The following is a 27,221-nucleotide window of genomic DNA, read 5'->3' as shown; positions in this document are numbered from 1 at the left end:
GCTCTCTCCCCAACAGCTCCGCTATACGCTGCTGCGCCACGACCCCACCCTGGTAGGGTTCGAGACCGCTCTGTGTTTTTTTTTTCACTTTGTTTCAGGTTGATTATTGTGCTGTATTGTGATCTTTCATTGTCTCATTGTTGATTATTGTTTGGTTATTCTCCTCGTCGCTTGTGCCCATCTTCCCTCTCAGCCCCCATACAGTGCCCTCACTCTGCTTTTCCCGCCATTCCGGCCCCTGCCTCCCAGCTGCTAGTCCCTCCCCTCTCCCTTACTTATGGCGGGGACGTGCATAGCGGGGGTGTGCCTAAGGCAAGCCCGTCTGCGCCCGTCTGCACTCGTCCTGACCGCGACCAGCGCCAGGAACCCTGGACCTACGACCCTCCATTGCTGCGACTCCGCCGCCATCAACGCACTCAATCCCGGAAGACCCAAACACAACCCACGGCCAGTTCTCCTGCCTCCACTGCCGACTAACCCTCACCACAACACCGCCCCCAACACCGCTGACGCCACCGATGCCAACAACGAAGACAACCTGAGATGCATCCCCCTAAACGTGCGCTCCGTATACAAGCATGCCACGGAAATCTGGAACCTTCTCGACCCCCTCTCACCCGACATCGCCTTCTTCACCGAGACTTGGACCAATACCTCCTCTGCCCCCGACATCAACATCGCCATCCCGGACGGACACAAGATCCAAAGGAAGGATGGCCCCAACCACCCAGGAGGTGGCCTAACCATCGCCCACAAAAGCACCTTCCGCCTCACAACCTCCAGCGAAACGTTCCCCTCCGCCGAACATCTGCATTTGAAGATCCAGATCACCCCCAATGAGACAGTCCGAGGAACCCTCGTCTACAGACCCCTGGCCCCCAGTCACCCTTCGCCACCACCATCACCGACTTCATCGCACCCCACGCCATCGCATCAACAAACTACATACTCATCGGAGACCTGAACTTCCACCTCGACAACCCCAACGACCCCAACTCCGCCACCCTCTGTGACAACCTCGCCAACATCGGACTCAAACGACTCGTCACCACACCGACCCATCGAGCAGGACACACCCTCGACCCCATCTTCGCCACAGGAAACAGCATCCACTTCAGCCACACAACGCAACCACCATGGACCGACCACCACTGTGTACACTTCACCATCGACAAACCAAGGGCACCCAAACCTACACCACACCCACCGTGAAGGAACTGGAGCAAAGTCACAGATGAGCAACTTAACTCCACCCTCACCCAGGACAGCCACACCTGTACTGCAGACGCCAACAGTGCAGCCAAAGAACTCCACACCTGGATCTCCAACTGCGCAGACAAGCTCCCCCACTACGCAACCCCGACAAGCAACGCCCCAGGAAAGCCGCCTGTTTCACCACCGACCTCCAGGACACCAGGCGCACCTACATACGCCTGGAGAAGAACTGGAGAAACACCAAGACAGCTGAAAACTACACCACCTACAAGGATGCCATGACAGACTACTACAACCAAATCAGAACCACCAAAAGGAAACTTCATCCACAACAAAATCCTCACCAATTTGAAGGAACTCTTCAGCGTCATCCAGGAATTCACCAACCCACGCCGCGAAGCCACAGACATCACCCCTTCCCAAGACCTCTGCAACAAGCTCAGAACATTCATCCACCACAAGATCAACGACAACTTCAAGGACCGTTCTCCAGACACCACAGTCTCCCCCAAACCCCCCCAAGGATAAAAGCCAACCAACCATCTCCACCTGGACACCCATCACGACAGAAGACACCGCCTCAACCATGAAAGGCATCCACTTGGGGGCCCCCACCGACCCCTGCCCCCTCACATCTACCACAGAGCCACGGCCGCCATCACACCCGAACTGCAACGCACCATCAACACCACTTTCGAAACAGGCACTTTCCCGGACGTCTGGAAACGTGCAGAAGTCAGGCCCCTACTCAAGAAGCGAACAGCGGACGCCACCGACCTCAAAAACTACCGGCCCATCTCTCTCCTCCCCTTCGCAGCCAAGGTCTCAGAGAAATTGGTCAACAGGGAACTGACACGGTTTATTGAACGGAACTCTGTCCTTGACCCGTCCCAATCCGGATTCCCGAAGCAACCATAGCACGGAGACTGCCCTACTCGCCACCACAGATGACATTCGCACCCTCCTGGATCAAGAACACTCATCAGCCCTCATCCTACTTGACCGATCAGCGGCATTCAACACCGTCTCTCACCGCAACCTAGTCACCAGACTACATGACTCTGGTGTACAAGGAACAGCCCTGGACTGGATCCGATAGTTCCTCACCGGAAGAAGCCAGAGAATCAGGCTACCACCCTTCCTTTCCGATCCTACGAAAATCACCTGCGGAGTCCCACAGGAATCAGCACTGAGCCCGACCCTCTTCAATATCTACATGGCCCCCCTCGCAGCCATGGTACGAAAACATGGCCTCAGCATCGTATCCTATGCCGACGACACCCAGCTCATCCTCTCCCTCACCCGAGACCCCACCACCGCCAAACTCAACTTCCAGAAAGGAATGCAAGATGTCGCAGACTGAATGACCAACAGCTGCCTGAAACTCAACACCTAGAAGACAGAAGTCCTCGTCCTTGGAACCACCCCTTCAGCATGGGACAACACCTGGTGGCCAACCAGCCTCTGGAGCCCACCTACCCCTGCAGATCACACCAAGAACCTGGGTATCATCCTCGACTCCTCACTCACCATGAACCGACAAGTCAACGCCGTCACATCCAGCTGTTTCAACACCCTCTGCATACTCCGTAAGACCTTCAAATGGATCCCACCGAGTCAAGGAAGACAGTCAACCACGCACTAATCACCAGCAGGCTGGACTATGGAAACGCACTCTACGCTGGCATCAACAAGTCCATACTTCGCAAACTACAGACAATACAGAACACCGCAGCCAGACTCTTCCTTGGCATCCCTCGACAAGAACATATCAACCAACACCTACGAATACTCCGCTGGCTCCCCATAGAGAAAAGAATCACCTTGAAAATCCTCACCCACGCCTACAAATGCCTACACAACAACGGTCCCGAATACCTCAACGACAGAGTCAACTTCCACGTACCCAAAAGAAACCTCCGATCCTCCAACCTCGCACTGGCCAAAACCCCGCGCATCCACAGAGCCTGATTAGGCGGAAGATCCTTCTCGCACATTGCAGCCAAGACATGGAACGAGCTACCGGCAGACATCAGACGTGCCCCCTCCCTGAACACCTTCAGAAAGACCATCAAGACCTGGCTCTTCAGCTAAACAAACCAGCGGACCCCCTCCCCCCAGCGCCTTGAGACCCCCACGGGTGAGTAGCGTGCTTACAGTTCCCCTGATTGATTGACTGATTGAATTATTCTTTCCTGCTCGCCAGTGTCCACTCCAGGTCAGAACAGGAAGCAGGCAGCCAGGCTACCACCCCTAAGCCAATCACAACGCTCCAATTGAAAGTTGTTAATTTTCTGAGCACCGTGACGCGGCGCTCAGCCAGGGGCGGAGGTGTGGGCATGTTCTCCATGTAGGCTGCAATGCAGCCTCCATGAAGAACAGGGTAGTGTGCATGACTGGTTTGGGCGGCACTCCATCCTCCCCTGCCCTGCTCCGTAAGCAGAGCAGTCCCGCCCACCCACCCGCTAGCAAAAAAAACTTAAAATGGTAATAACTAAAAGGTATTACCATTTTGTCTTTGCTTCTCGCACTGCGAGAAAGCAGTGGGGCAACACTCCTCCTCCATAGCGGAGGAGCTGCCACTGAGTCTGAGTCCATTCTTCCACGTTTAGTATAGACCCGACTGACCCTATGGAACACCAGGAATTTCCCCAGTAGCGATTCTGTGCTTTAAAAACAAACCAGTGAAAATAAAAAAATGTTAAGGCATGCCCAGTCACACCACACTTGCATCACAACCATTTGTTTTTGCATTTTGTTGGTCCTGTCTCCTGCATGGTCGGCAGGAGCTGCCCTAACCTTCAGGGCTTTAGGGGGAAGAAGGCGAAAGGTCTGTTGTAGCTTGCCTCACATAGTTCAGTACATCTATGATAAAGACTCTTCACAATCCAAAACATTGTATTTCTCTATAATGAAACCCATAGCAAATATTTCAGTTTAATATATTATATTTCACCTTTGTATTGAGTAGCAGTTATTGCAACTGAGTTATTCTAATCATGGACTTAGAAACATTCATGCCCCTAGCCCCACTGCCCTGACAATGATGCTGTTAGTGAACCAAGTAGAAAGTCAGTTTTCTTTCGCCCCTTGTACTTGGGCCTAGGGCGTTTCAATACATGGAGTAAAACTATAGTATTTTGTTTTCGTGCAGGCCATATCCTGAACTTATGTATTTCAAGGTGCTGTCATGTAATGGTGAAAAAAAGAGACACTATGAAACAAGCCTGGGATCACATGATGTGGTCAAGTGGATGCCGGGACAGATGAAAGGTTTTCTGGTTTCAAATCGTGCATTCAGTCAATACCTGGTTGTCCCTTTTTCTCTTCCGTTTTAGATCAAAGCTTAATGTTTTGTTTTTAATGTATTCAGGCACTAAGTCAGTGCGTTATGTTAAATACATTGGGCTATGCATGTTCCACATGGATTGGTGGTACAAGAGATTGGGGAGGGTAATGTTTTAATGCAGAAGCTAGAAAGAAAACCACAGCATTTATCCTTGGTCAGTGCATTGTGACCATTTGCTTCACTTTATGAGGGAAATCCAGCTGGATCTGAGATCCGGTAGCTATAATTGAGCTGAATCCGGAGTGGCCCCAATAAAATGTCCTGAATTTGTAATTTGCCGACACTAGAACACATTCAGCAGCACCGGCACATTGTCTTCTTTCCATTCGAAGCAGCACCCTGCAAGCTGGGAGGAAACTTTATTATTTTGACCTCTAGCTGGGCCCAAATCAAAACTTCATATACAGGGCCACCAGCCTCCTGTAGTCAGTGGCTGCCAGCACTGAAGGGGTTTGGGGGTAAAGGGATCTAAAATAAGAAAAAAGAACTTAACGCCGCATCTTTCCCCCATCTCTCCTCCTCGTCCCACCACACTGCCGGAACAGGAAGCACATCTAGGCTCCCCTAAGCCAATCAGGATGCTGCAATGCAGTGTTGTGATTGGTCTGAGCGCCGTTGTTCGTCGTTCAGCCATGGAATGGGAGCCTGGGCTTGTTCTCCACCCAGGCTGTAATTCTGCCATGGTGGAGAATATGCAAAGTGCGCAAGACTGTTTGGCTGGCCCGAGACGGCCGGCCAAACAGTCATGGGCACTTACAAAGTGTGCTCACCACTCCTCCTACTCCTGTCATCAAAGCAGCCCCACCTTCAAAGCTGCAGCAGCACAAAATAAAATGATAATAACCTTGAGTTATCATCATTTTATTTTTCCTTTATTTCACTGCTGCAAAGCAGTGGGGCGTCGCTCTTCCGCCTTAGTGGAGGAGCCGCCACTGCCTTTAGTCTGAATCTCATTACGACAGAGCTATCTGGAGTCTAATACCTAGATGCCAATGCAATGGTGGCAAACAAAGGGACACACGTGTGATTTGGAGGCAAGTTTTTGACTTTGTTCAACCCAAGTATGTAATAGATTTGCATGCAATGTAAGAATATGGGATGCATCTGTGTGTATGAGTTTCTAAGCAAACAACGCTTTAAACAGCAGTTACTGGTTTTTTAAATTACATTCTTTTATAGCACTTCTCATCCCAGTGTAAGGTGTCAGAGCATGTTATGGACTGCAAGTAACACAAGATATTTCTGCATCTAAAGCAGCAACCAACTCACCTATCTATAATAAACACAATTCTGTGATGTGCTTGTTAGACAATATGTTTTCCAGCAGCAAGTATAAAAACCCTCTATGCTACTTCATGAGTCAAAACTGTGACAAGACAAAATAGAGCTCTCCCCAGCAGGTGCTTAACCACCAGTGCTACCTTACCATCATTATTAGTCCCTGAAAATTGCTGGGTACACAAAGATCTCTGTAGCAGGTGCCTTAACCCAGTCCTATATTTTATAATGCAGTCTGTGTGACCAATTAAGAAAGCCAGAATAGATTTACTGTCACGTTTGTTCTTGTTGACGATTTCTATCAAGTTAAAAAAATGTACAAATTGCCTATCAGACTATGTTTTTCATTCCTCCGCCCCTTGTGACTTCACACTTTTCTGTCACCATGACTTGACCCCCCCCCCCCCCTCCCCTCCAAATTTATGGGTTCCCAGAGTTATTGTTTTCCATTTCCAGTACTGTTGTCATCCATTCTTGAATTCATTCATCCACTTCTCACCCATCCAACTATTCATTCACTGAGCCATACAGTCATATGTTCAATTTCCTTCCATCCATTTAATGACATGACAAGGTTCTCTAATGAGAAATGTGTTAAAAAATGCATCATATTTAAATTTTGTTTTTCAAATATTTCTTAGTATGAGGACTTGTCTGACAACTCACCAGGGCTGCTTTTGGTTCCCAGTCCAGCCCAGTTTTAGTCATTACTAATGAGGAGCGTCTTCCTCCAACAGACAGGCATGTCACACTCCAAGATCAATCAGAACTCCAAACATACGCCCGCCTACTGAATCAAGCACGTCCTGAAACAATATAGCTGATTCTCACAAATGTGTTACTCCACACAATAGCTGACCCTGGTGACAAAAAAGGAAGGGAGGGTGGCATAGTTATGACTGAAATGAGGAACAGTAGATTCAGAGTAAAGGAACTGTCATTAAGTAATTTAAGCATTACCTCTTAATTCCCTTGCTTGTTTAAGTAAACTCTGATGAGTCATACCGAAGCAAAGCAGCTGGGTCAAAAATATATTAAAGGCAATATTTGAAATGATGAAAAACACGCCCAAATGGCTAGAGCAGTCGACCTCGAAGCTGGGGAACTGGGTTTGAGTCTCGGAAGGGTCACTCAACATCCTGTGATTCTGGGAAAATCACGTAATCTCCCTGTGCCTAACAAAATCAATGTGTCCATCTGTAATGCAACTGGTGCTCAGGTAAAGTACCTTCAGGTTGAGTTTGTGCTATAAAAACCCACCTGCCCCCCCCCCCAAAAATGAAACAGATTTTTCATATAACATCATGGTAGGTAGCACGTTGAAATCAAAAAAATAATTGCAATCAGTGTGCAAAAGTTTGTAACAATTTTCTAAATTTGAAAGAGAAGCCAAGTAGCTGCACTGCAATCTCACTCAAAGAAGCACCTTGGAATTCTGCCCAATATGCTTGCAGGCCTCTCGTGGCTCTGCCCTGCGTTCAAAAGGGAGCTAGAAGTTGTAGAGTCTGGGAAGCCCTTGTAATAATAGACCGCACCCAGTGTCTTAATGTCAGAGCAGAAGACTTGCCTTTCTTTGCCAGACCAAAATTAACAAATAGAGACTCTGACTGAGTGTATGTGAAAACTGCTCTTCTGACATCCAGAATATGTAGCTCATACTCCTTCTGACAAGCAGGTGAGGGAGACTAAATTCCAACAGTACATATTCTTGCTCTAAATGAAAACTAGAAGAAACGTTATGGGAAAACGTAAACCCTAACTCAAAATTAGTCTGCCTCAAAAATTCCTTTAAAAATATGTTTTACAAGAGAGAGAACCTAACTCTCCTAGACAACTAAAGTTAAGAATTAGAGACACAGAAACAGGACTTGATAAGCAATCACCTTTAAGAAGATGACGGGAAGATGGAAAGGTTGGAAACACAGTGCAAATCCATGGCCTGAGAAGATCCTTCTCCTACCTTGCAGCAAAGACCTGGAACACCCCTCCTCTCAACCTCAGGCAATCACCGTCACTGCCTCAATTCAGGAAGCAATTTAAGACCTGGCGCTTTGACTGAATCGCAGAGCCTCTTGCGGTCCAGCTGTTCCCCTCTCCCCCCTCAGTGCATGGGTGAGTAGTCGCGCTTTACAAGTAACCTGATTGATTGATTGACTCTGGACAAATGCTTATCTGAATCAGAAGAGGATACCAAAATAAGGTGAGTCATGATGAAGAAATCAGAACTACTAATGGACAAGGCAACACATCTATTCGCCAATCTCTTTCCTCCTGCACCACTGAACAGAATATTGTAAAAAATATTTCTTGTGATCTGAAAAAAGATGGATGACTGGTGGGCTAGACCTTTTACAGTGTCATAAACAATTTAAGGACGGAGAACTCCAGAGAAGAAGGGAACCATCTTCTCAGACTGCCCGCTAACTCATTTTGTACCCTTTGACTGTGAACTGGCAACAGCGCATCAAATACTTGGTAACAGATTGAATGTTTGAATTGATCTCAGCAACTGACAATTACTCATGCTGCATCCCAATCCATCATTTTTTGCCCACAATATCACCTCAGTTTGGACCCACAATATGCAAATCAACCTTGACCCAGCTCCAAAAGGGGACAGTCTAGCCTGAACTTCAGGCCAGGTCTTACCTGAATTGGAAGACAAGTCACACAGGACTAGTTTCAACTTATTAGGGATCATCAACCAGGAATAGTTTGATTCCAGTGGCACAGCAAGCACGAGACCGAATCGACTGAACCACAGACCCAGCACCCCCCCACCCAGCGCCTTGAAACCCTCATGTGTAGGTACTTGCACTTCATAGGATTCTGATTGAATTGAATTGAGACCCATGTCTGGTCATACCCATCACACTTGGGCATCAGAAACAATGTGATGGATGAAATGCTTCAATTTATCTTAAACACTGGCAATCCCTTGGGGCTGCATCCTATTCCATCGTTTTTTGCCCACCATGCCACCTCAATTTGGCCATATGTAAATCAGTCTTAACCCTGCCCCAATCAGAACAGTACAGCCTGAACTGCCAGGGCAGGTCCTCCCTCAACCGTAACACAAGCAACTCAGGATCGGTTTTGCCCTTATTAGGACTCATCAGCCAGTATACCTTAATTATAGTTGTACATAGAGCATAGGACCCAGGTTTGGACATGCCTGTCACCCTTAGCACATTGAAAACAGAGCTATGGATGGAATGCTTAAGTTAATCTTAGCCACTGGCAATCACCAGGTCGCATAACAATCTGTTGTTTTCACCCACCATGCCACTTCAGCCTGGAACTAAAGATATGTAGATCAATCTCGACCATGCGGACAAGCGCAACCTCTTCCACCCTCATGGCATGGGTGCCTGTAACTAGCGTGCCCCTGTCAAAAATGTTTCAAAGCAGAAAAACAATTCCCAGGAACGGCACTGCATCTAGTACACCTGTTCATTGGTGGTGCAGAAAGACAACTCTACAATTCTGTCCTCACTATGAACCATGTCCATGTAACACTGCTGCGCCCAATATACGAATGTTGCATGTCCCCCAAAGACAAGGAAGAGAGAGTCAGCCACCCACACAATTATTCCACTGGAATGGGTTCCAATTCCAGTCCCCTGTAAGCTGCCCACCGCTTCCAAATTTTATGATGTTTTCGCGGACAGCCTCGCGCCACAAAAATGGGGGCCTCTAGACCCATACAGAAATCCAGCCCGGCCTTCCAAACTGATACTGAGGGTGCGGCCGTCGCCTTCCAAGCCCTCGCTATATCCCGCTTGGCAAGAGTAAAGCCCAAGAGCATCAGATGGCGCTTATAGACATTGCCCCCTACATCGTCCATCACATGCAGGAGCACCAGTTTAGGGGACCGAGGAAGATCCCAACCCAGAACCTCTGAAAGGCATGTCAGTACACCCCGCCAGAACCTAGTTAGTGCAGAGCACTCCCATACAGTGTGTAGCAGCGTCCCTTCTTCACGCAAGCAGCGAAGGCAATTCGGAGATGCCACCAGACCCGCCTTATACAATCTAACTCTGGTAAAATACACTCTGTGGAGGTATTTAAACTGGATGAGTCGAAGGCTCACGGCGACGGCCGCCCCACGCGGAGAGGCCAGGGCCTCCGTCCAGTCCTCCTCCTCCAGCTGACCCACATCATCCTCCCATACCCCACGGAGACGCTGCAGAGACGGGGAGCAGTGAGTCACAAGGGACTGGTATATTCTCGAAATGTTATGGTCCCGTAGGTCCCCCATGAACACCTTCGCCTCGATTGGACTAAAATCGTCCAACTCCTCCAGACCCACCAGACTGGGAGAAAGAGCATGTCGGAACTGCAAGTATTTAAAGAATTGGGTGCGCGGCATTTGAAAGTCTGTCTGCAACTCCTGGAAGGATTTCAGGATAGAACCCCTCATGACATCCCCCAAAGTGGAGATCCCTATCGCATCCCAGCCCTGGAAGCCGGGCAAGGTCGCCAACTGCGGCAGGCCACCATTTCTCCACAGTGGCGTCTCCCCTGTTAGGCGATTCCACCAACCCATCCTCCGCAGTGCCTGCCTCCAAATCTGAAATACCAATTGCGTCACGCTCAGCAAAGAGCGCCGCAAGGGCGCCGAATAGAGGAGTGTATGTAGTGAATAATCTCCCATTAAGCGCGCCTAAGGCTATACGCCGGATCCGACCTGTCACCGTACCACCATTCATTAAGGACCAGCAAGTGGGAAGCCATATAGTAGGAGAGAATGTCAGAAGTAGCAAGTCCCCAGCAATACGTGGATTTAAAACACGTACAGAGAGCCACCCTCACAACCACTCCGCCCCAGAGAAACTGACCCAGTGTTGCATTCACCTGGCAGAACCAACCCAAGGAGATAGGATATGGATGATTTTGCAGCTGATATAGCATTCGAGGAAGGGCAACCATCTTGAAGATGGCCGAGCGGCCATATATAGAAAGGGGCATGCGGGTCCAAATTCGAAGATCGTCACGCACCCTGTTCCATACCGGCACCAGGTTCTTTTCCCAAGAGGTCGACCGAGCGTCCGAAAGGAACACTCCTAAATATTTCAGCCCCCCACGCGCCACCTGCACCGCGGAGGCCCATGCACCAGGGTCAGCCCCACCTCCCAGGACCCATAGGGTAGACTTATGCTAATTAATATACAAGCCGGTAGTCTCCCCAAACACCTGCATGATACGCAACAGCCTCGGGCCAGTCCTATCCAGCTGCGTAAGAAAGAATAGCACGTCGTCCGCATATAGGGCAATTCAATCTGACAGGCCATTGGCCCATTTGAGCCCCGATACTTGCGCATCGATACGCACCCACGCGGCCAGGGGCTCCATTGCCAGGGCGAACAAATAGGGCGACAGAGGGCACCCCTGCCTGGTGCCTCGACCAATGGGGAAGACCGACGAGAGAGCCCGCCACTCGCACAGACGCTGTTATGTCAGTGTAAAGTAACGTCAGGTAAGAGATAAAGCGAGGTCCTAGATTCAATCGGCGTATGAGGGCAAATAGATATTCCCAGCTCAATGAGTCGAAAGGTCGATCCATATCTGCAAGCAACAGGGCCGCATGTACCCCCAGGCTTCCAGCTGCTGCAATAGCCGCATGCGCCCTGCGTATATTATGACAGGTCGCCCGCTGGGGCATAAACCCGCCCTGGTCGGGGTGCACAAGGGACGCGATGTGAGGACGGAGACGATTAGCAAGCGCCTTGGCCAAGACCTTAGCCTCTACATTAAGAAGGGAAATGGGACGATAGGATGCGTGGTGTTCAGGAGGTCGGCCGGGTTTGTGAAATACCACCACCTAAGCATGCCGCCAGTCTCTGGGCAAACTACCAACCTCCCTGGCCTCTTCCACCACCCTGCAATAATGAGGGCCGAGCTTCTGGGAGTATCGCTTAATGAATTTGTTCGGGAATCCGTTGGGACCCGGCGCTTTACCAGGCTGTAGCTCTTGAAGAGCGAAATTCAGTTAATCTACCGAAAAAGGACAATCAAGATCCGCACTCACTTCATCGGTCAGGGTCTTGGGCGGAAAGGTCATCTAAAAATCGGGCAATAGCCTCTGCCGGCAAACATTCTCGGGGCGCATAGAGGTCTGCATAATAGACCGCGAAGCTTTCTGCGATGGCCGACGGGTCTGAAATCGGTACTCCATCGGGTCCAACTACACCCGGTCGAACAAGGAACCTCGTCGCCCCTTGACACAGTCTATGTAGGAGTTTGCTCGATTTGTCCCCCCACTGGTAAATCCTGCTGCAGGTTGCCAGCCACGCCTGACGGGCCTCATCCAGTAAGAGGGAAGAGAGTTCCTGCTGCGCCAGCAACAACTGGCGGCGGACCCGCCGTCCCCCCCCACTTCCACTGCGCGCTTCTAGGTCTAAGATCTTCGCCTCAGCCCGCACCAGAGAGTCCCTGCGGGCCCTGCGTGCAGCGGCACAGAAGGAGATTTCAATCCCACGGAGAGTGGGCTTCATCGCCTCCCACAGAATACAACTCTTTTTGGCATCAGAAAGACTTTATCAAGTGATGTGCCCCTTAAACCATATAAATAATATGGAAACTACTTCATAGACCTGATGGACAAACTACGTCTGCACACTGAGTAAAGACATGATTGTTAGTTACAAGCTCTCAAATCATACAGATTAATTCATTAAAGTACATGGTGTAATGCTCTGGCCTGACAGTTTGCAACTATTACATATTATAAAAATAATACAAGAATTGTACTGATGACCCACCCAGGGCAGGTAGTTGAACTAAAATAACCATAAATCAATACTACAGCGCTTAAATGTAGACGCTTGTGATGCAATATTAATTCTTACTGACATACAGTTGTCATGTACGTAATTGGCGCACGAAAACAGCCTAATACAAATAACACAGAATTAATTGTTGGTTGCATATTAATATAATGAAAGAATGTATAGATGCCTCACCCAAGACAACTGGTCAAACTATATTAATTATGAGTCAATAATAAAGCATACAGTCTAAAAATAATAAAACATGTTGGTGCTTATAATGCAATAGCAGTCCTAATTGATGTACAATTATTGTATCCATGGTTGGTGCATGAAAAATAAACATCCCAAATAATTGCAACATAATTATCAGTATCCCTAGGCGTTTCATACTGTGCATGCTTGAGGTTATATAGTAGTCTGATACATGTGGGTCTGGTTAATAGTTGTGATAATATTTAGTGTGATGGTTATTGAGGGAATATATATAGACTCAATTCACCCAAGGAGGATATAACACAACTGCAGAGGATCCATTGCAAGACTGATCACTATTGAGTCCAACTAGGGATAGATTAGTGAATTTGGCAGTGACAGTAAGTCAGTCCTTTCCTGTGATATTGTTGCAGGAGAGACTACTGAGAATGCAAGTTTTCTGTTAAGCCCAATTGAACATATATATTCCATTCGTATGAGTGCAGGTCTTAATCATCCACAAGGCATAACAATAGAAGAAACCACCTAGTAACCTCCATGTGCTGGATCTCAAGGCCAAGGCCATAAAATTACTGTCATAAACAAAATGTATGTTAAACTGAGGTCTAAAATCTAAAAAAAGAGTGGAATTTATATAGTCAAACAATTGATACAAGTTAGCAGCAAGGACAATGTATGATATGATGAGCCCACAGAAGAATGAAGTCAATCATTTTTGCTATCCTTAAAGGAAATCAGAGGCTTCACACTTATACAATTTTAGAATGCAATTACAAGGAGTACAAAGGATGAGACATCCATTTAGGGACAAAATGATGGAGTATCATAGCTACGAATCTCATGACTCATTTTGCCTTGCATCCAATTTGCACAAAAAGTTCATTGTCCCTGTTAAGTCCATTAGAATGTTTGGTGTCTAGGTGCAAGAATAAATGTGATTCTAGGACACAATGTTTCCTCTCAAGGTTCCCCATTTTCATGCCATGATCGGAATCCTATCAATAGCAAAAAAGTGAAGAGGTTCAAAATGGCTAATATGTTTGTCAGCAAAGTGTACCACAACTGAATAAGTCATGTCCTGATTTTCTGTAGCCTGAAGATACTCAAGTACTCTTTTTCTGGATCCTACGTACCTAAGTTTGAAGAGACATTCTAGTACATAAGCACAAAAATCTGAGCCACAAGACATTTGTTTTGTGATCCTTCTCGTTTTATCTGCAGGAAGAGAGAACTATAAAGAATACAGATTCTTGCTTGATTTCCAGGCCTTACAGTTATTACACCTTATAAACCCCTAGGCTTTGTCAAGAAAGGTCTCATGCGTAGGTTTTTTGTTTATAGTGCTGACTACTAGATAGTCTTTGAGAAATCTTTCCTTTCTGAATTTAATGGAGGAGTGTGTATGGATGAGTGAATCAATTACAATGTCAGATTTCAGAATCCCCTAATGTTTATGAAGAAAATGTTTATTTTTGTTTGGCTGTTGAAACCTGTTATGAATCTAATCTGATTGTCATTGAGGTGTTTATTGTCACTAAACAAGATCTCATCCTCGTTTTCTTTTAGACTTTGTTGGTAGCTTGATGCAGCACCTTCCTGGGATACCCACATTCCTCAAACCTTTCCAGAATGACACATTCCTCCTTTTTGTATAATATTTCACAACTACAGTTGTGTTTGGCGTGAGGCAGTCCCCCATTTCAAACTGGTGGGGTAGTGACTATCAGCATGTAGAATGGAGCAGAACATGGTAGAGTGGAAAAATGTTGTGCAGTGGTGTAGGGTCAAGTGGAGTCCAGTGGACTGGCGTGGAGTGTTTTAGAGTAGAGTGGCGTGGAGTGCATTGGTATAGCATACAGTGGAGAAAAGTGTTGTAGAGTGCAGTGGTGTATGGTACAGTGGAGTGGACTGGCATGGTGTAGCGAATTAGAAAGTGTTGTAGAGTCAAGTAGAGCAGAGTGTCACAGAGTGGATTACAGTATTGTACAGTGGAGTGGCGTGGAGTACAGTAGAGTCCGGTACAGTATGGTAGAGTGAAGTAGCATAGACTCTCTTTGAGTTGAGTGTGCATAGAGTAGCAACCCGTGTCGTAGTGTAGAGTTCAGTAGTGGAGTAGAGAGGAGTAGTGTCTCATAGAATAGAGTATATTAGAGTGGGATGGAGCAGTGTAGAGGGAAACGTGTTGAATGGAGTAGAGTGTCATACAGTGCTATAGAGTAAAGTAGAGTGCTGCAGATTGGCATTGTCAGGAGTATATTGTACAGTGGAGAACTATAGAGTGGAGCATAGTGTGGTAGAATGGAGGGGCGTATGCTGTTGTTGAGTGAAGTACAGTGTTCTTGAGGCAGTACAGTAGAGTGGCATGGAGTAGAGTTGGGTAGAGTGGAGTAGTGTACACTGGAATAGCGTATAGTGGAGTTGGTACAGAATGGAGTAGCATACAGTGGAATGGTGTAGAGTGGAGCAGCATGCAGTGGAATAGCATACAGTGGAGTGTCGTATTGTGGAGTGGCATACAGTGGTGTTGCTTAGAGTGGAATAGTCTAGGGGGAAGTAGGGTAGAGTGGAGTTAAGTACAGTGGAATAGTGTATAGTATAGTGGCACAAAGAGGAGTGTCGTACAGTGGAGTGGCGTTGACTGGAGTGGTGTAGACTTGAGTGGACTACAGTGGAATAGCGTTCAGTGGAGTGGCGTAGATAGGAGTAGGGTAAGGTGGAGTGGCGTACAGTGGAATAGCGCACAGCGGAGTGGCATAGAGTTGAGGTGCATACAGTGGAATAGCACACAGCAGAGTAGCATACACTGAAATAGACTGGAGTTGCATATAAAATAGTGGGGTACAGTGGAGTAGCGCAAAGTGGAATAGCGTACAGTGAAGTGGCGTACAGTGGAGTGGCATGGTGTCGAATCGCGTACAGTTGACTGACGTAGAGTGCACTTACATACAATAAAATAGCGTATGGTGGAGTGTAGTAGAGTGGAGTGTGGTACAGTGTAATAGCATATAGTGGAGTAGCGTAGAGTGGAGCGGTGTACAAATAAGTGAGGTATAGTGTAATGGAATTCAGTGGAGCAGCGTAGAGTGGAATAGCGTATAGTGGTGTGGCACAATGTGGAGTGGCATAGAGCAGAGTGCCGTAGAATAAAATAGTGTTGAGTGGAGTGGCATAGCGTGGAATAGCTTATAGTGGAGTATGTAGAGTGAAGTGGCTTAGAGTGGAGTTGCATAAAGTGAAATAGCACAGAGTGGAGAAGTGTTCAGTGGAATAGCATACTGTGGAGTGGCGTAGACTGGAGTGGCATAGAGTTGGGTGGCATAGAGTTGCATAGCATATAATAGAGTGGTGTACAGTGGAGTTGCACAGAGTGGGGTGGCTTAGAGTGAATTAGTGTACAGTGGACTTGCGTCCAGTAGAATAGCATAGAGTAGAGCGGTGATGATTATTTTTTTCAGTGAATTCTGAAGGTTTTTTAAAAAACAAAAACGGATCTTTTTAACACACCTACCTATAGCGTTACTTTAACTTTTTTTTTTCCAGTGAATTTCTAGATTTTTTTTAATGTAAAATAATATTTTATTACCATACGTAAAGCCAACCCCCAGCCGTGCACAGCCTGCAGCCAGGTCCTGCAACAAACACCCCACAAGCAGCCAACCCCATGCTGCACATGGCCAGGCTCTGTGGCTAACCCAACTAGAGGAAGCCAGCTGCCCCCCGGCAGCAGCCAACCCCACGCTTCACATGGGCTTTCATTGCACACAACATGGGCTTGGCTGCAGGCCCTGGCTTCCAGCCAGGCTCTACATCCAATTCTCCATAGGCAGCCACTAGAGGCAGCCAACCCCATGCCGCGCATTGCCTTTAGTTGTGCGTGGGGTTAACCACAGGGTCTGTCTTGTAGCCAGGCCCTGCTTCCAACTCTCCACAGGCAGCCAGGCCCTCTGGCTAAACTACCAGCCTGCTGCCAACCGTGCACAGCCTTTGGCGTGTGCAGAGCAGGGCTGGCATTTGAACCCGGGGGACCCCATCCCTTGGGCCAAAACATATATTTTAAGGAGAGGAGGACGTGCAACCCCCCTCCTCGATGCCTAATCGGCCTCGGGGACCTCATCCTCCAGGGCCAGTTGCAATAAATAGGGGAAGGGGCATGTGGCCCCCCCTCCCCAAGCCTTAAATGCCAAGGAACCCTATCCCCAGGGCCACATACAATAAAACAGGGGAGGAGGACATACAACCCCGGAGACCACATCTCCTGGGACCATGCATTTATTTTAACAAGCATTGGCATAGCCAATAGGTCTCGCCTTTGGGACATTATAAGTATTTAGTTATGCAGCACAATTTCTTTGGTGCAACAACATTAACTGTTGCATGGGTGGGTAAACACTTATAAGGTCCCAAAGTCGAGACCTATTGGCTATGCCAATGCTTGTTAAAAGCTTGGGAAGCACTGCTTTAGGGTAAGGTTTGTGGTAGGGTTGCTGCCTTATGGCATCTTTTTTTTTATCAAGGATTGGTAATTATTGTCAACTTAAAGCAAAATAAAAAAACTCACTATGAATTTGTTACTTTGGATTTATCACTGATGTACATCTTTGTTTTAGCCCTCCCATTTCCTCATAGAAATTATTAACACTGCAGGCTTACGGATGCCCTATTTGTCAACAGGTGTGGCATAGTACATGAAACTGTGACTGGTACACAGGCATCGTATTGAAAGGAACAATCTTCTATTTCAAGTTTTTGTACACGACTACCATAGGTAGAGATTTTTCACAGAACTTTGCAACTTGCAAAAATGTGAACACATGAGTAGATTGCACTACAAAGCTGGTGGATGGCAGTACAAAAACACGACTTAAGTATGTTGTTAAAAAAACAGAGAGTATATAATTATAAGTCAATTGACTTTAAAATAAAATAAAAAGGACTCTATTAAGTGGTGGCATGAAATTTCAGAGTTCTACAATACATGCAAGCGAAATTATTTTAACAAAGACAAAAATGTCAAAAACAAAATAGAGGTAAACTGCAGACACAACAAAAGCTTAATACCCGTTCTGCTTGTTATCCAAATCTCCTGTACATTGTTCAGGACAAACTCAGGAATCTATTCCTCAAAGAAAGACTTCAGAGCATGCAGTATCCAATGTTAACTCACACTGTGAAACAGTAACACAGATGAAAAGGAAAGTAAAAGCTAAGAGGCCATAAAGTTATCAAAGAGTGTGTTGTGCTCTGTACATGAAGACACTGGTAGCCATGTTGTAAGTTTCTAAGTCTTCTTTATTGGTTCCAGTTCCAAACAGTATCAGTCTTAGTTCAGCCATGTACCAGCTCCTACACCAGCCCCACCAGGAGCAGCCTGCCTAGCTGCTCAGCCCATCTCCAACTGTCACCACTCATCCACACAGGTACCCAGGCATTCCACGCATCACAGTCACACCAACATTCCGTCACCATCTCTCACTCTGGCTGAGCAGCTAGGAGGACCTAGGCTGATTAAAATTAAATGTAATACTCAGGATATAACATTATCCCTTTCCTTTTAAAATGAAAACAAAGACTACAATACTAAAGCAGAGAACTATACACAAAAGAAGCAGTAATGTTCGTAACTCAAGGATGCAACTAAAAGTAAAACATCGCAAGAGAGAACAATGCAAATAAAGAAAAGATGGGCAAAATACGACACATAAAAAACGTGCATCAAAATCCCCCATCCTCCCTCATGAAGATTATTAAGACATATAGTTATTAAATCACAAACCATGTTAAAACGCAGAGAAACAGACTAACATTGCGTACTTTTGGGAAGGAATAAAAATTGTCAAGCAATTTAAATTACAAACTAGCAATAACCCCATCCTTCCCCATGAACATATGAAAATCATGTAGTGAAGGGTGCACACACCCCATGACAAATACCCGAGGCCAGAAACAGACAACAAGGGTGAACCAACACTACAGATACACGTGTACCACAATATGGACCATATAGAGGGTACACACAGTGAGGCGCAGGGCGACTTACACACAACCACATCTGAAGCGAGGGGCGACTTACACAGGACAACACGTGATGCGCAGGGCGACTTACACACAACATCTGAAGCGCAGGGCGACTTACACAGGCCAACATGTGACGCGCAGGGCGACTTACACACAACAACATCTGAAGCGCAGGGCGACTTACACAGGACAACATGTGAGGCGCAGGGCGACTTACACACATACAAGACGTGCAGCGCAAGGCGACTTACCAACACATCAGACCAACGTGCAACGTAAAACGACTTACACACACAACACAAAGAAGACGGGAACCACCCACCAAGACCAGAACCACCCTAATATAAGGGATAAACTGTGATGACCACCCACCAGGAGACTAGGACGTCCCAACTGATTGAACAGCGAAAAACTGTGGCATCACGAAATATGAAACTTTTGATATTACTAATACAATTCCATCTACAGTAGAACACTAGTGACCTGTGTCCCATGCTGGTGAGCGATCTCTCACCCGAGTTGTGCCAGGAAACAAACACCCTTGCGTAAGGGAACTAAATAGAGAACAGACCTAAAAGTAATGATACACAAGGAGCAAAACATGGCAGAGATAGTAACAATAACACGTAATGACAATACTGTGCCATGTTACCTAGTTTACACAAATAAATCCTCAATATGTTGAGTGTAAGTACACCAGCAACATCACATTGTATAGATCTAATACAATTGAATTAAATGTTCCTTGCAATATGACACCAAAAAAAAACAGGAATGAATCTTTCCGGCACCGCAGCAATATGCCCCCAAAAATACAGTCTGAAAAAAGTAACACATCCATGGAGGAGAGCTCGTGGACATACATCATGCTTCCAATAACTAGTCATTATCGTAACAAGACTGTGTTCATAAGTATCGTTGATGACAAGCACCCAAAGCAATCCCCCCAAAAAAATGTGACCGGGAGAAACTACTGGCATCCAGCGACATACTTTGAGACAAGGAACCTATACTTCCAATGTAAAGATTATCTCAAAGAGAGTAAAGCAGAACAAACCACCAAAAGGGATCCCTCGAAGACGATTCCTCAACTTGCTGTACTGAAACGAGCACCGAAGTGTCCCCGGTCTACGTCAGGCCTTGTTGAAACTTTATTTGGACAAACCAAAACAGCGTGGTTGGCAGAGAGATGGATTTTTTTTTTAGCTGAATTGAGTGCCAAAGCCAACCACAAGATGGCGGCACACTTTGGACGTTGCTGCAGAGTGGCTCACGTAACCCCAGTGCACTTCAAAGAAGCTGTGATGCAGCAAAGAAGCAAACGTCATAGTGGATCCCAAGAGGAACAGTGCATCATGAAAAGCCTGATGACTGAAGATCAGAGTCACCATGCATGTAGGAGTGCGCGCGCTGAAAGGATCACGCGCTTCACTTTCAAACCACAATAATGCAGTTAAACTGACACTTGACCTAGTAGCGTGCCAAAGACAATAAACGCTTTTGTCGCAGGTATTGCTGCCAGGTTACCGATAGAGGAAGTACATGCAGCTCATTCAACACAGTCAAAATAAATGTTAAAAACATGCAGACATGGTGTGCAGAAATATACTTTCTGGTAATCCAATTATAGATGCAAATGAGTCAACACTAGTCGACAGGCAACCAGTCAAACGACATCACTTAGGCAGTTGTAAAGACCAATCCTTTTGCTGGCATATCCTCATGACCACTTGAAGAAAAAACAAACTTGTCAGCAGGCAAGGCATTAATAATTGCTAATCCTCCACTAGATGACCACCTCTTTCACAGCGCTTTTGGATTTCATGGGGTCATATCATAATAATAGTCTGATGTGAACAGATCCTCAGGCACATTACTACCACAGAGTTCACTGACAATAGTAGAACTTCCTATGTGCCAATAAAACAGCAATCTCAGAAGAACCACACCGCTCCTGTGTGACACCTGAGAAATTTACTTCACAGAATTAGTCCATAACGCTAATCCGTGCAGCCACATTTCCTTTATGCAGTGGATACATCCATACGGCAGATATTAAAGGAAGTGGTAGGGTGATTCTTAAATCAGGCAAACCCTAACATACAGACCATACCTGTGGCTTTTACCATTCTGCATCATGTATTTTTCTTTCTTTTTTCTTTGTAGTTGCGCTGGTTACAATGGTTTCTTTGTAGACTCTGGGTTACTTGTTCAGTCCTTAAGCACACTTGGGTCTAGGTCCGCTCGCTGCCAAAATTATGTTGTGCTCTGTACATGAAGACACTGGTAGCCATGTTGTAAGTTTCTAAGTCTTCTTTATTGGTTCCAGGTCAAGTGGTATCAATCAAGGATCAGCTATGTACCAGCTCCTTCACCAGCCCCACCAGGAGCAGCCTGCCTAGCTGCTCAGCCCATCTCCAACTGTAACCACTCATCCACACAGGCACCCAGGCATTCCACACATCACAGTCACACCAACATTCCGTCACCATCTCTCACTCTGGCTGAGCAGCTAGGAGGACCTAGGCTGATTACAATTAAATGTAATACTCAGGATATAACAGAGTGTACGAAGAAGTTTATCTGCAATCTCATCCAACAGCAATCTTTTTCTCACAAGCACGAGACTTCACAGTTTAAAGTTCAACGGAGGACCCTACACCTTTGCGACTCCCAACAATTATCAAATCGCCAATCGGCACAAAGGGCTCTAAGATACATAGGAGATATTTTGTGCGCCTGAATGATTGACATAAGGCCACTGCATTATATGAGCAACTGCCATTAGTAACGAGTATTATAATAAACAAAACACGGACAGGAACCAACACAGTGGCGTAACTAAACTTGAGGGGGCCCCCCTGCAGAGTACATGGAGGAGGCCCCCCGACCCAGGCCCACCATCTAGCACTTTTGCTGAGGGGGCCCCCTGGAGCTCAGGGCACCCTCCCGCCACACCACCCGGCGTGCGGGGGCTTATGTTACGCCACTGAGCATGTCCAATGAGGACATTTTAAACCCTGAGAAAAATGCCCATTAACGACCTTACAGATTAATGAAGAATCCTTTGTGTGAGAAGCTTTTTCCAAGACCCCCCATGCATCTGCTCTTAACTACTCTGACATCCTAGCCTCCAGGGTAGATGTATAGCTTCTCCTCGTGCACAGCACATCACCTTTTAGTTTGTGGCTTGGAGGAGAGGGCTAGTTTCAGTCTCCTATGGTCCGAAGTGCAGACATGATTAAATCAGCCAATAGGTGACCATCTTTTAGGAGCTTTATTCTGCCTTAACCCCTTATCTATGGAGATACATAAGGTCCTAAAAGCATTAGAGATAATCTCTGAGGGCCTCCTCCTCCAGGGTGAGTGCTGATATAGCTTCCCTATTCTCCATCACTAGTTTTCGCAAAGAAAGCATCCCTATCCACCCTTTCCCATTTTACCCTCACACCCTTAATGCGTGAGTGAAAGGGGCCCAAACTCTCCTGCTTCCCTAATGCCCCCAACAAATGAAGGTCCAGTAATACAAATAGGGGGTTGTGATCTCTGACACAGAAGGCAGGTACATTGTAGTCAAATTAGTTAGATCACGGGGTACCATAATAAAATCCATCTCACCTTTCGAGCACCTTTACCCCCTTATACGTAGCGGGTAAAGGGTCTCCCAGTGCCTTATAGTCTTTAGTAATAGTAAAGAGCTGGTGGTCATCGCTCTATTCAGCGCCTCTCCAAAGGGGGTGTGCTGGAAGTCCTCCCCATCTGTTGTCTCCATACCGCAGGCAGAGGGACCCCTGTTCCCACACAACCTCGTGTTGAAATCCCCCGGCCAAACTATTAATGTCTCCTTATTACAACTGTCAGAAAGGCTCGCTAAATCCCTCCCAAGATCTTCAATGAAGGTGATCAGGTGAGAGTCAAAAAATGTTGTTATGCATATGAACCAAGATCACAAGAAAGAGTCAATTAGTGGACAAATTGATGCATGAGCATGGAGACGAGTGAATGAGTGTATGGACGGACAGTGGCGTAGCAAGGTCAGGTGGTACCCGGTGTGGGAAATTTCTTGTCACCCCCAGCTTGACAAAATGGCACAAATATCTGTTTAAAACACATAATCTTCCCATTTTGTCACCCCCCCTCAGTGATGACACCCGGGGCGGACCTCACCCACCGCACAACCCTTCCTACGCCACTGTGGACTGATGGATTAGGGACTGCATTGACTGAAGTATCCATTCACTTTCAATTATAACCCGACCTATTGGCTTTGCCAATGTATTTTAAGTTGAAATAATTAATTCATATTGTTTAAAAAACATGGTTTTCCGAGGACTCAGTGTACTCATTTCTCAAAGTTTTATAGTCCGTGCTTATAAATGTGTATATGTGAGGGGTGTGAGCATGTAAGTGTGCATGTGTGTGAGTTTATGTGTGTCTATGGGTGTGTGTGAGTGTGTATGTGTTCCTTTGTGTGAGGATGTGCGTGTGAGCACATGTGTGTGTGTGTACCGTGTGTGTGTGAGTGTGCATGTGTCTATGTGAGTGGGTATGTGTGTGGGCACATGATGTGTGAGTTTGTGTATTTATGGGCTTCAGTGTGGGTTTGCTTGTACATGCTTTTATGTGTACATCTGTGTGAGTGTGCACATGCATGTGTGAGAGCGTGTGTGAGTGTGTTCATGAGAGGGTACATAGCCTGCGCCATGGAGCCTGATATACACAATCTGTGTGAGTATCGTGCACTGTGGGGGCCGGTCCTCATTAGAGAGGTGTCCTGCATAGGTCCAGAATATGCATGACAGATTTTCATGAAATTCACACACCATAAAATACTATAGACTGAAAACTATTACTGTGGTTCGTAGCTATCCTGCAACTATGACATGGTATGGTCTGTCTTAGGCATCCGTGGTGCACACCTTCCTTAAACCACGGCTGCAAAGTGGACCCATTCTGTGTGGAACTTTTCAGACAGTCCTTGCAGTTTAACCAACAACACTTTGCTTAATTAGATTTTTATTAAAAAAAGATAAATACAGTTAAAAAAAACCATCTTACGCTTGGCAGCCACGGTTTCAACACGTTAGGTATTTACACATTTAAAAAAATAAAATGTTACTCTAAAAAGTAACCCCAAGGTAAAGCCAAATAACAGACAGGGAGGTGAGCAGCATAAGACACACTATGTTTTACTTATTTATTTAATTTTTTTTTTTTTAATACATTTATTTATTGCGGTTTTGAGATTCACAACACACAGTTAAACAGTTCCAATTTACACTCAGTTCTGCACACGGATCCTCCCAGTCCCTATCCAGCAACTGTGAATCCATTCATGGCGATCTTCGAGGTGTGTACCGAACTGGCAATCTGCTTAAACATTAGCAATAACCAACGTTCAAACTTACTATGTTTTACTTTTATTGCCGGCCGGGCGTCTCTGAAATCACAGGCTGGCTACTCGTTTTTGGCCCCTGAGAGCTGGTTTACCGCTGGCCTACAATGGAGTATGCACACGTAGATTATAAATCAGACTCTGGAACTGCCTTCCAAGGCTGTGTACATGAGCACACACCGGGCTTCCGGCACTGGTTCTGCGGTCCTTAGCCGGGTGTGTGCGCGCACACCACACACAGGGCCTCGAGCGCTGCCTCTGCCATCCAAGCCTGGGTGTACGCAGAGTGCAGCCCAAAAAGAGATTAAAAAACTTGAGGCAACGTAAAAGTATTTTCCCCATTCCACTCGTGAGCCAGGAAAGATTTAGCTTTGAGAAAGAAAAAAAAGATGTAAACTGGATTTGGGATGGTTAACGGGAGCATTCCAGCGCGAGCTGAGTGCCCATAACTCATCCTGCTTTGGTGGAAGTGGCAGCGCCCCCCCGCGTTTACGCTCTACCTCTTGTTGTAGTCACTAACACCATTTTCACACTGCAGATGAATGCATTGTTTATCCCACATTTTATCAGCTCACTGCAAGTACATGAATCCTATGCAACCTGCGCAGGGACTCTCACTGCACTCTCACAATGCACTCACCTACCGGGCCCCACCATTGATGCCCTCCCTGAATTTCAATCCAAATTATCTGATTACCGCCCGCCACCCACTGAGACTCTGTCTCCGACTGTCCTCGCCACCACCCACGGACACTCCTGCTACTAGGCTCGGCCTTGGACGCACACTCACCTGACCTGAGGGCTGGGCCTGGCCTGCAGCTTCAGTGTTAGGAGCGAGCGGGACGGGCAGATGGCAGGGCCCAGGGCAAGGCTAGCGAGGCAGGAGGCAGGGGCTGGGGGGGCTAGTAATAACTTAATTTAAATTATTGGCCGGTGACCGACTTCAGACAGTCCTCGTAGGAGCGTGACTGGTCTTCTTGGGATGCCTCACCTCAGTCAGTCTCACGCGCACTTTTAATTGGGGGTAAAGGTGTGAAGGAAGATAAGTGGAACCTACGTGACGTCCCTGAGAAGCTACCATAAATGCTTCCCACCCACTTCTGTCTTACTATGTCGGACATAATCCGTAGAATCACATACGTGGCACAAGCTATCTACTAAAAATGCTCTGGACCCTGCCGAGTAGTTTTACACGACTGAAGACAAGGGTATTACATCACTTGATATTTTCAAATACATGTGGTTCAAAGGCTCGATGACTTGCTTTTTAAGCCACGGTCCTGTAGGGAATGTATTGAAAAACAAACTGCGTAAGAAATGCTTAGTGTTAAGTGATGACACGCCCTTGCGAAAGCAGGTATCGAGTTTCCCACCCGATCGTGCCTCCCAAAGAGCAACGCGCCAGCTCGGAGTGGAGGGGCCTGCCTTTGGCCAGCGAGCAGCAGCATCCAATCATTTGGAAAGGCTGAAGGTAGCTAAGACTGGAGTGACCACGAAGTGAATCTTAAATTGCCTGAAAGCAAGCAGGGTTACTTGTCAAAAACACACCACCTCACTTCCTGTCTACGGCATAGTTTAAATGTAGGCGCATCTAGCAATGTAAGCTCACAGCGCACCCCTTATCACCGGGCACAAAACTGTCCAAACTTTGCATGCAATAATGCACTTTGTAGCTTCATAACATCTCTGCTGAGGTATTCCATGCATATCACCCCCCCAACAGTCAAATATTGTACCAATTTTGGATGTAATCCGTGGAGTGCATGGATTGTGTGTACTTGTCAAATAATTATGAATGGTGGCATTCTGTGAACCGCTTCGTTATTGCGCCAAGTAGGAATCTAACTCGCAGATCACAGTTCTCCGCCTTACTGGCGATTGCCAGACTTCGACTTTGGGAACAAAAGTATCAACTTCACAATTAAAGGGAGGTCTGCTAAAAGTACAAATTCACATCACTTTTTACCTGACAACACAGTGTCCGATTTAGAGAATGATGGTGCTGTGACCTGCATTGCGTGTCTGTGAGAGAGGGGAGAAAGCGATAGTTCCTGTCTTCTTCCCATGGATGCCATTATTGCTGGGAACATCTGCAGGGCCGGGTTGGTTCTTCTTGCGCTCTGGAGCAGTCAGAATGGGAGCTCGTTGTGAGTACGATCATGTTAGGTGGTCTAATGGGGTAACTGAACTCATCGGATATCTTGGTCAGAGTCTTCCATTCACCAACCAACACCAATTGACCTGAACTAAACTTACAATTCGGGGAGGGGGGAGAAGGGGATGGTTAAAAAAAAAAAAAGATTACGGGGCAAAACGTATATACAGAAAATTAGTGCAGAGAGGAACTGAGAATATAAAATGTTTGCTTAATGTTGCGAAGTACTTTCTTAAATCTCAATTAATCGCAAGGAAAAGAATACAAGTATGCTACGTTACCAGATGCTTGAAGAAACATGAAGCGCAGTGCCGTGAAGCGGAGAGGTTGTGAGAGAGAGGGGGAGCAGGAGGTGAGCCCGCGAGTGGTGCACGGGCGCGCGCTTGGGAGAGTAGTCTTCACTTTTCAAGCACAGCACTCGTGCTTGTGGCGCGCCGCTGCTCGCTCCTGCAAGGTGGATGCTGCCACAAGCACGAGTGCAGTGCTTGAAAAGTGAAGACCGATGGCTAAAGGTCCTCCTAGGGCAGCGCATGCACGCTGCCTAGGCGAGACCTAAAAAGGGAGGTGGCCACACAGCCCTCCTCACTGAGCCTTCTCAGGCCCCAGGGACGATGGTGTGATGGAAAAACGCATGCCATGACAACATATGCCTTAATCAAACGGTCTAAACCCAGACCCCATCTTTACCACGCATGCCTTTACCACACAATTTTGTGGTAAAGCATGTTTGGTAAATGGGCATGTGTGGTAAAGATCACACTCCTGCTGCACTGCTCTAATCCCTATTAACACCCTAAACTTAAAATCCCTACTTCCCGACTACCCCAG

This window comes from Triturus cristatus, chromosome 1_1 (genome assembly GCF_964204655.1).
Source record: "Triturus cristatus chromosome 1_1, aTriCri1.1, whole genome shotgun sequence".
Taxonomy (NCBI): Eukaryota; Metazoa; Chordata; class Amphibia; order Caudata; family Salamandridae; genus Triturus; species Triturus cristatus.
This window is presented reverse-complemented; position numbering follows the sequence as displayed.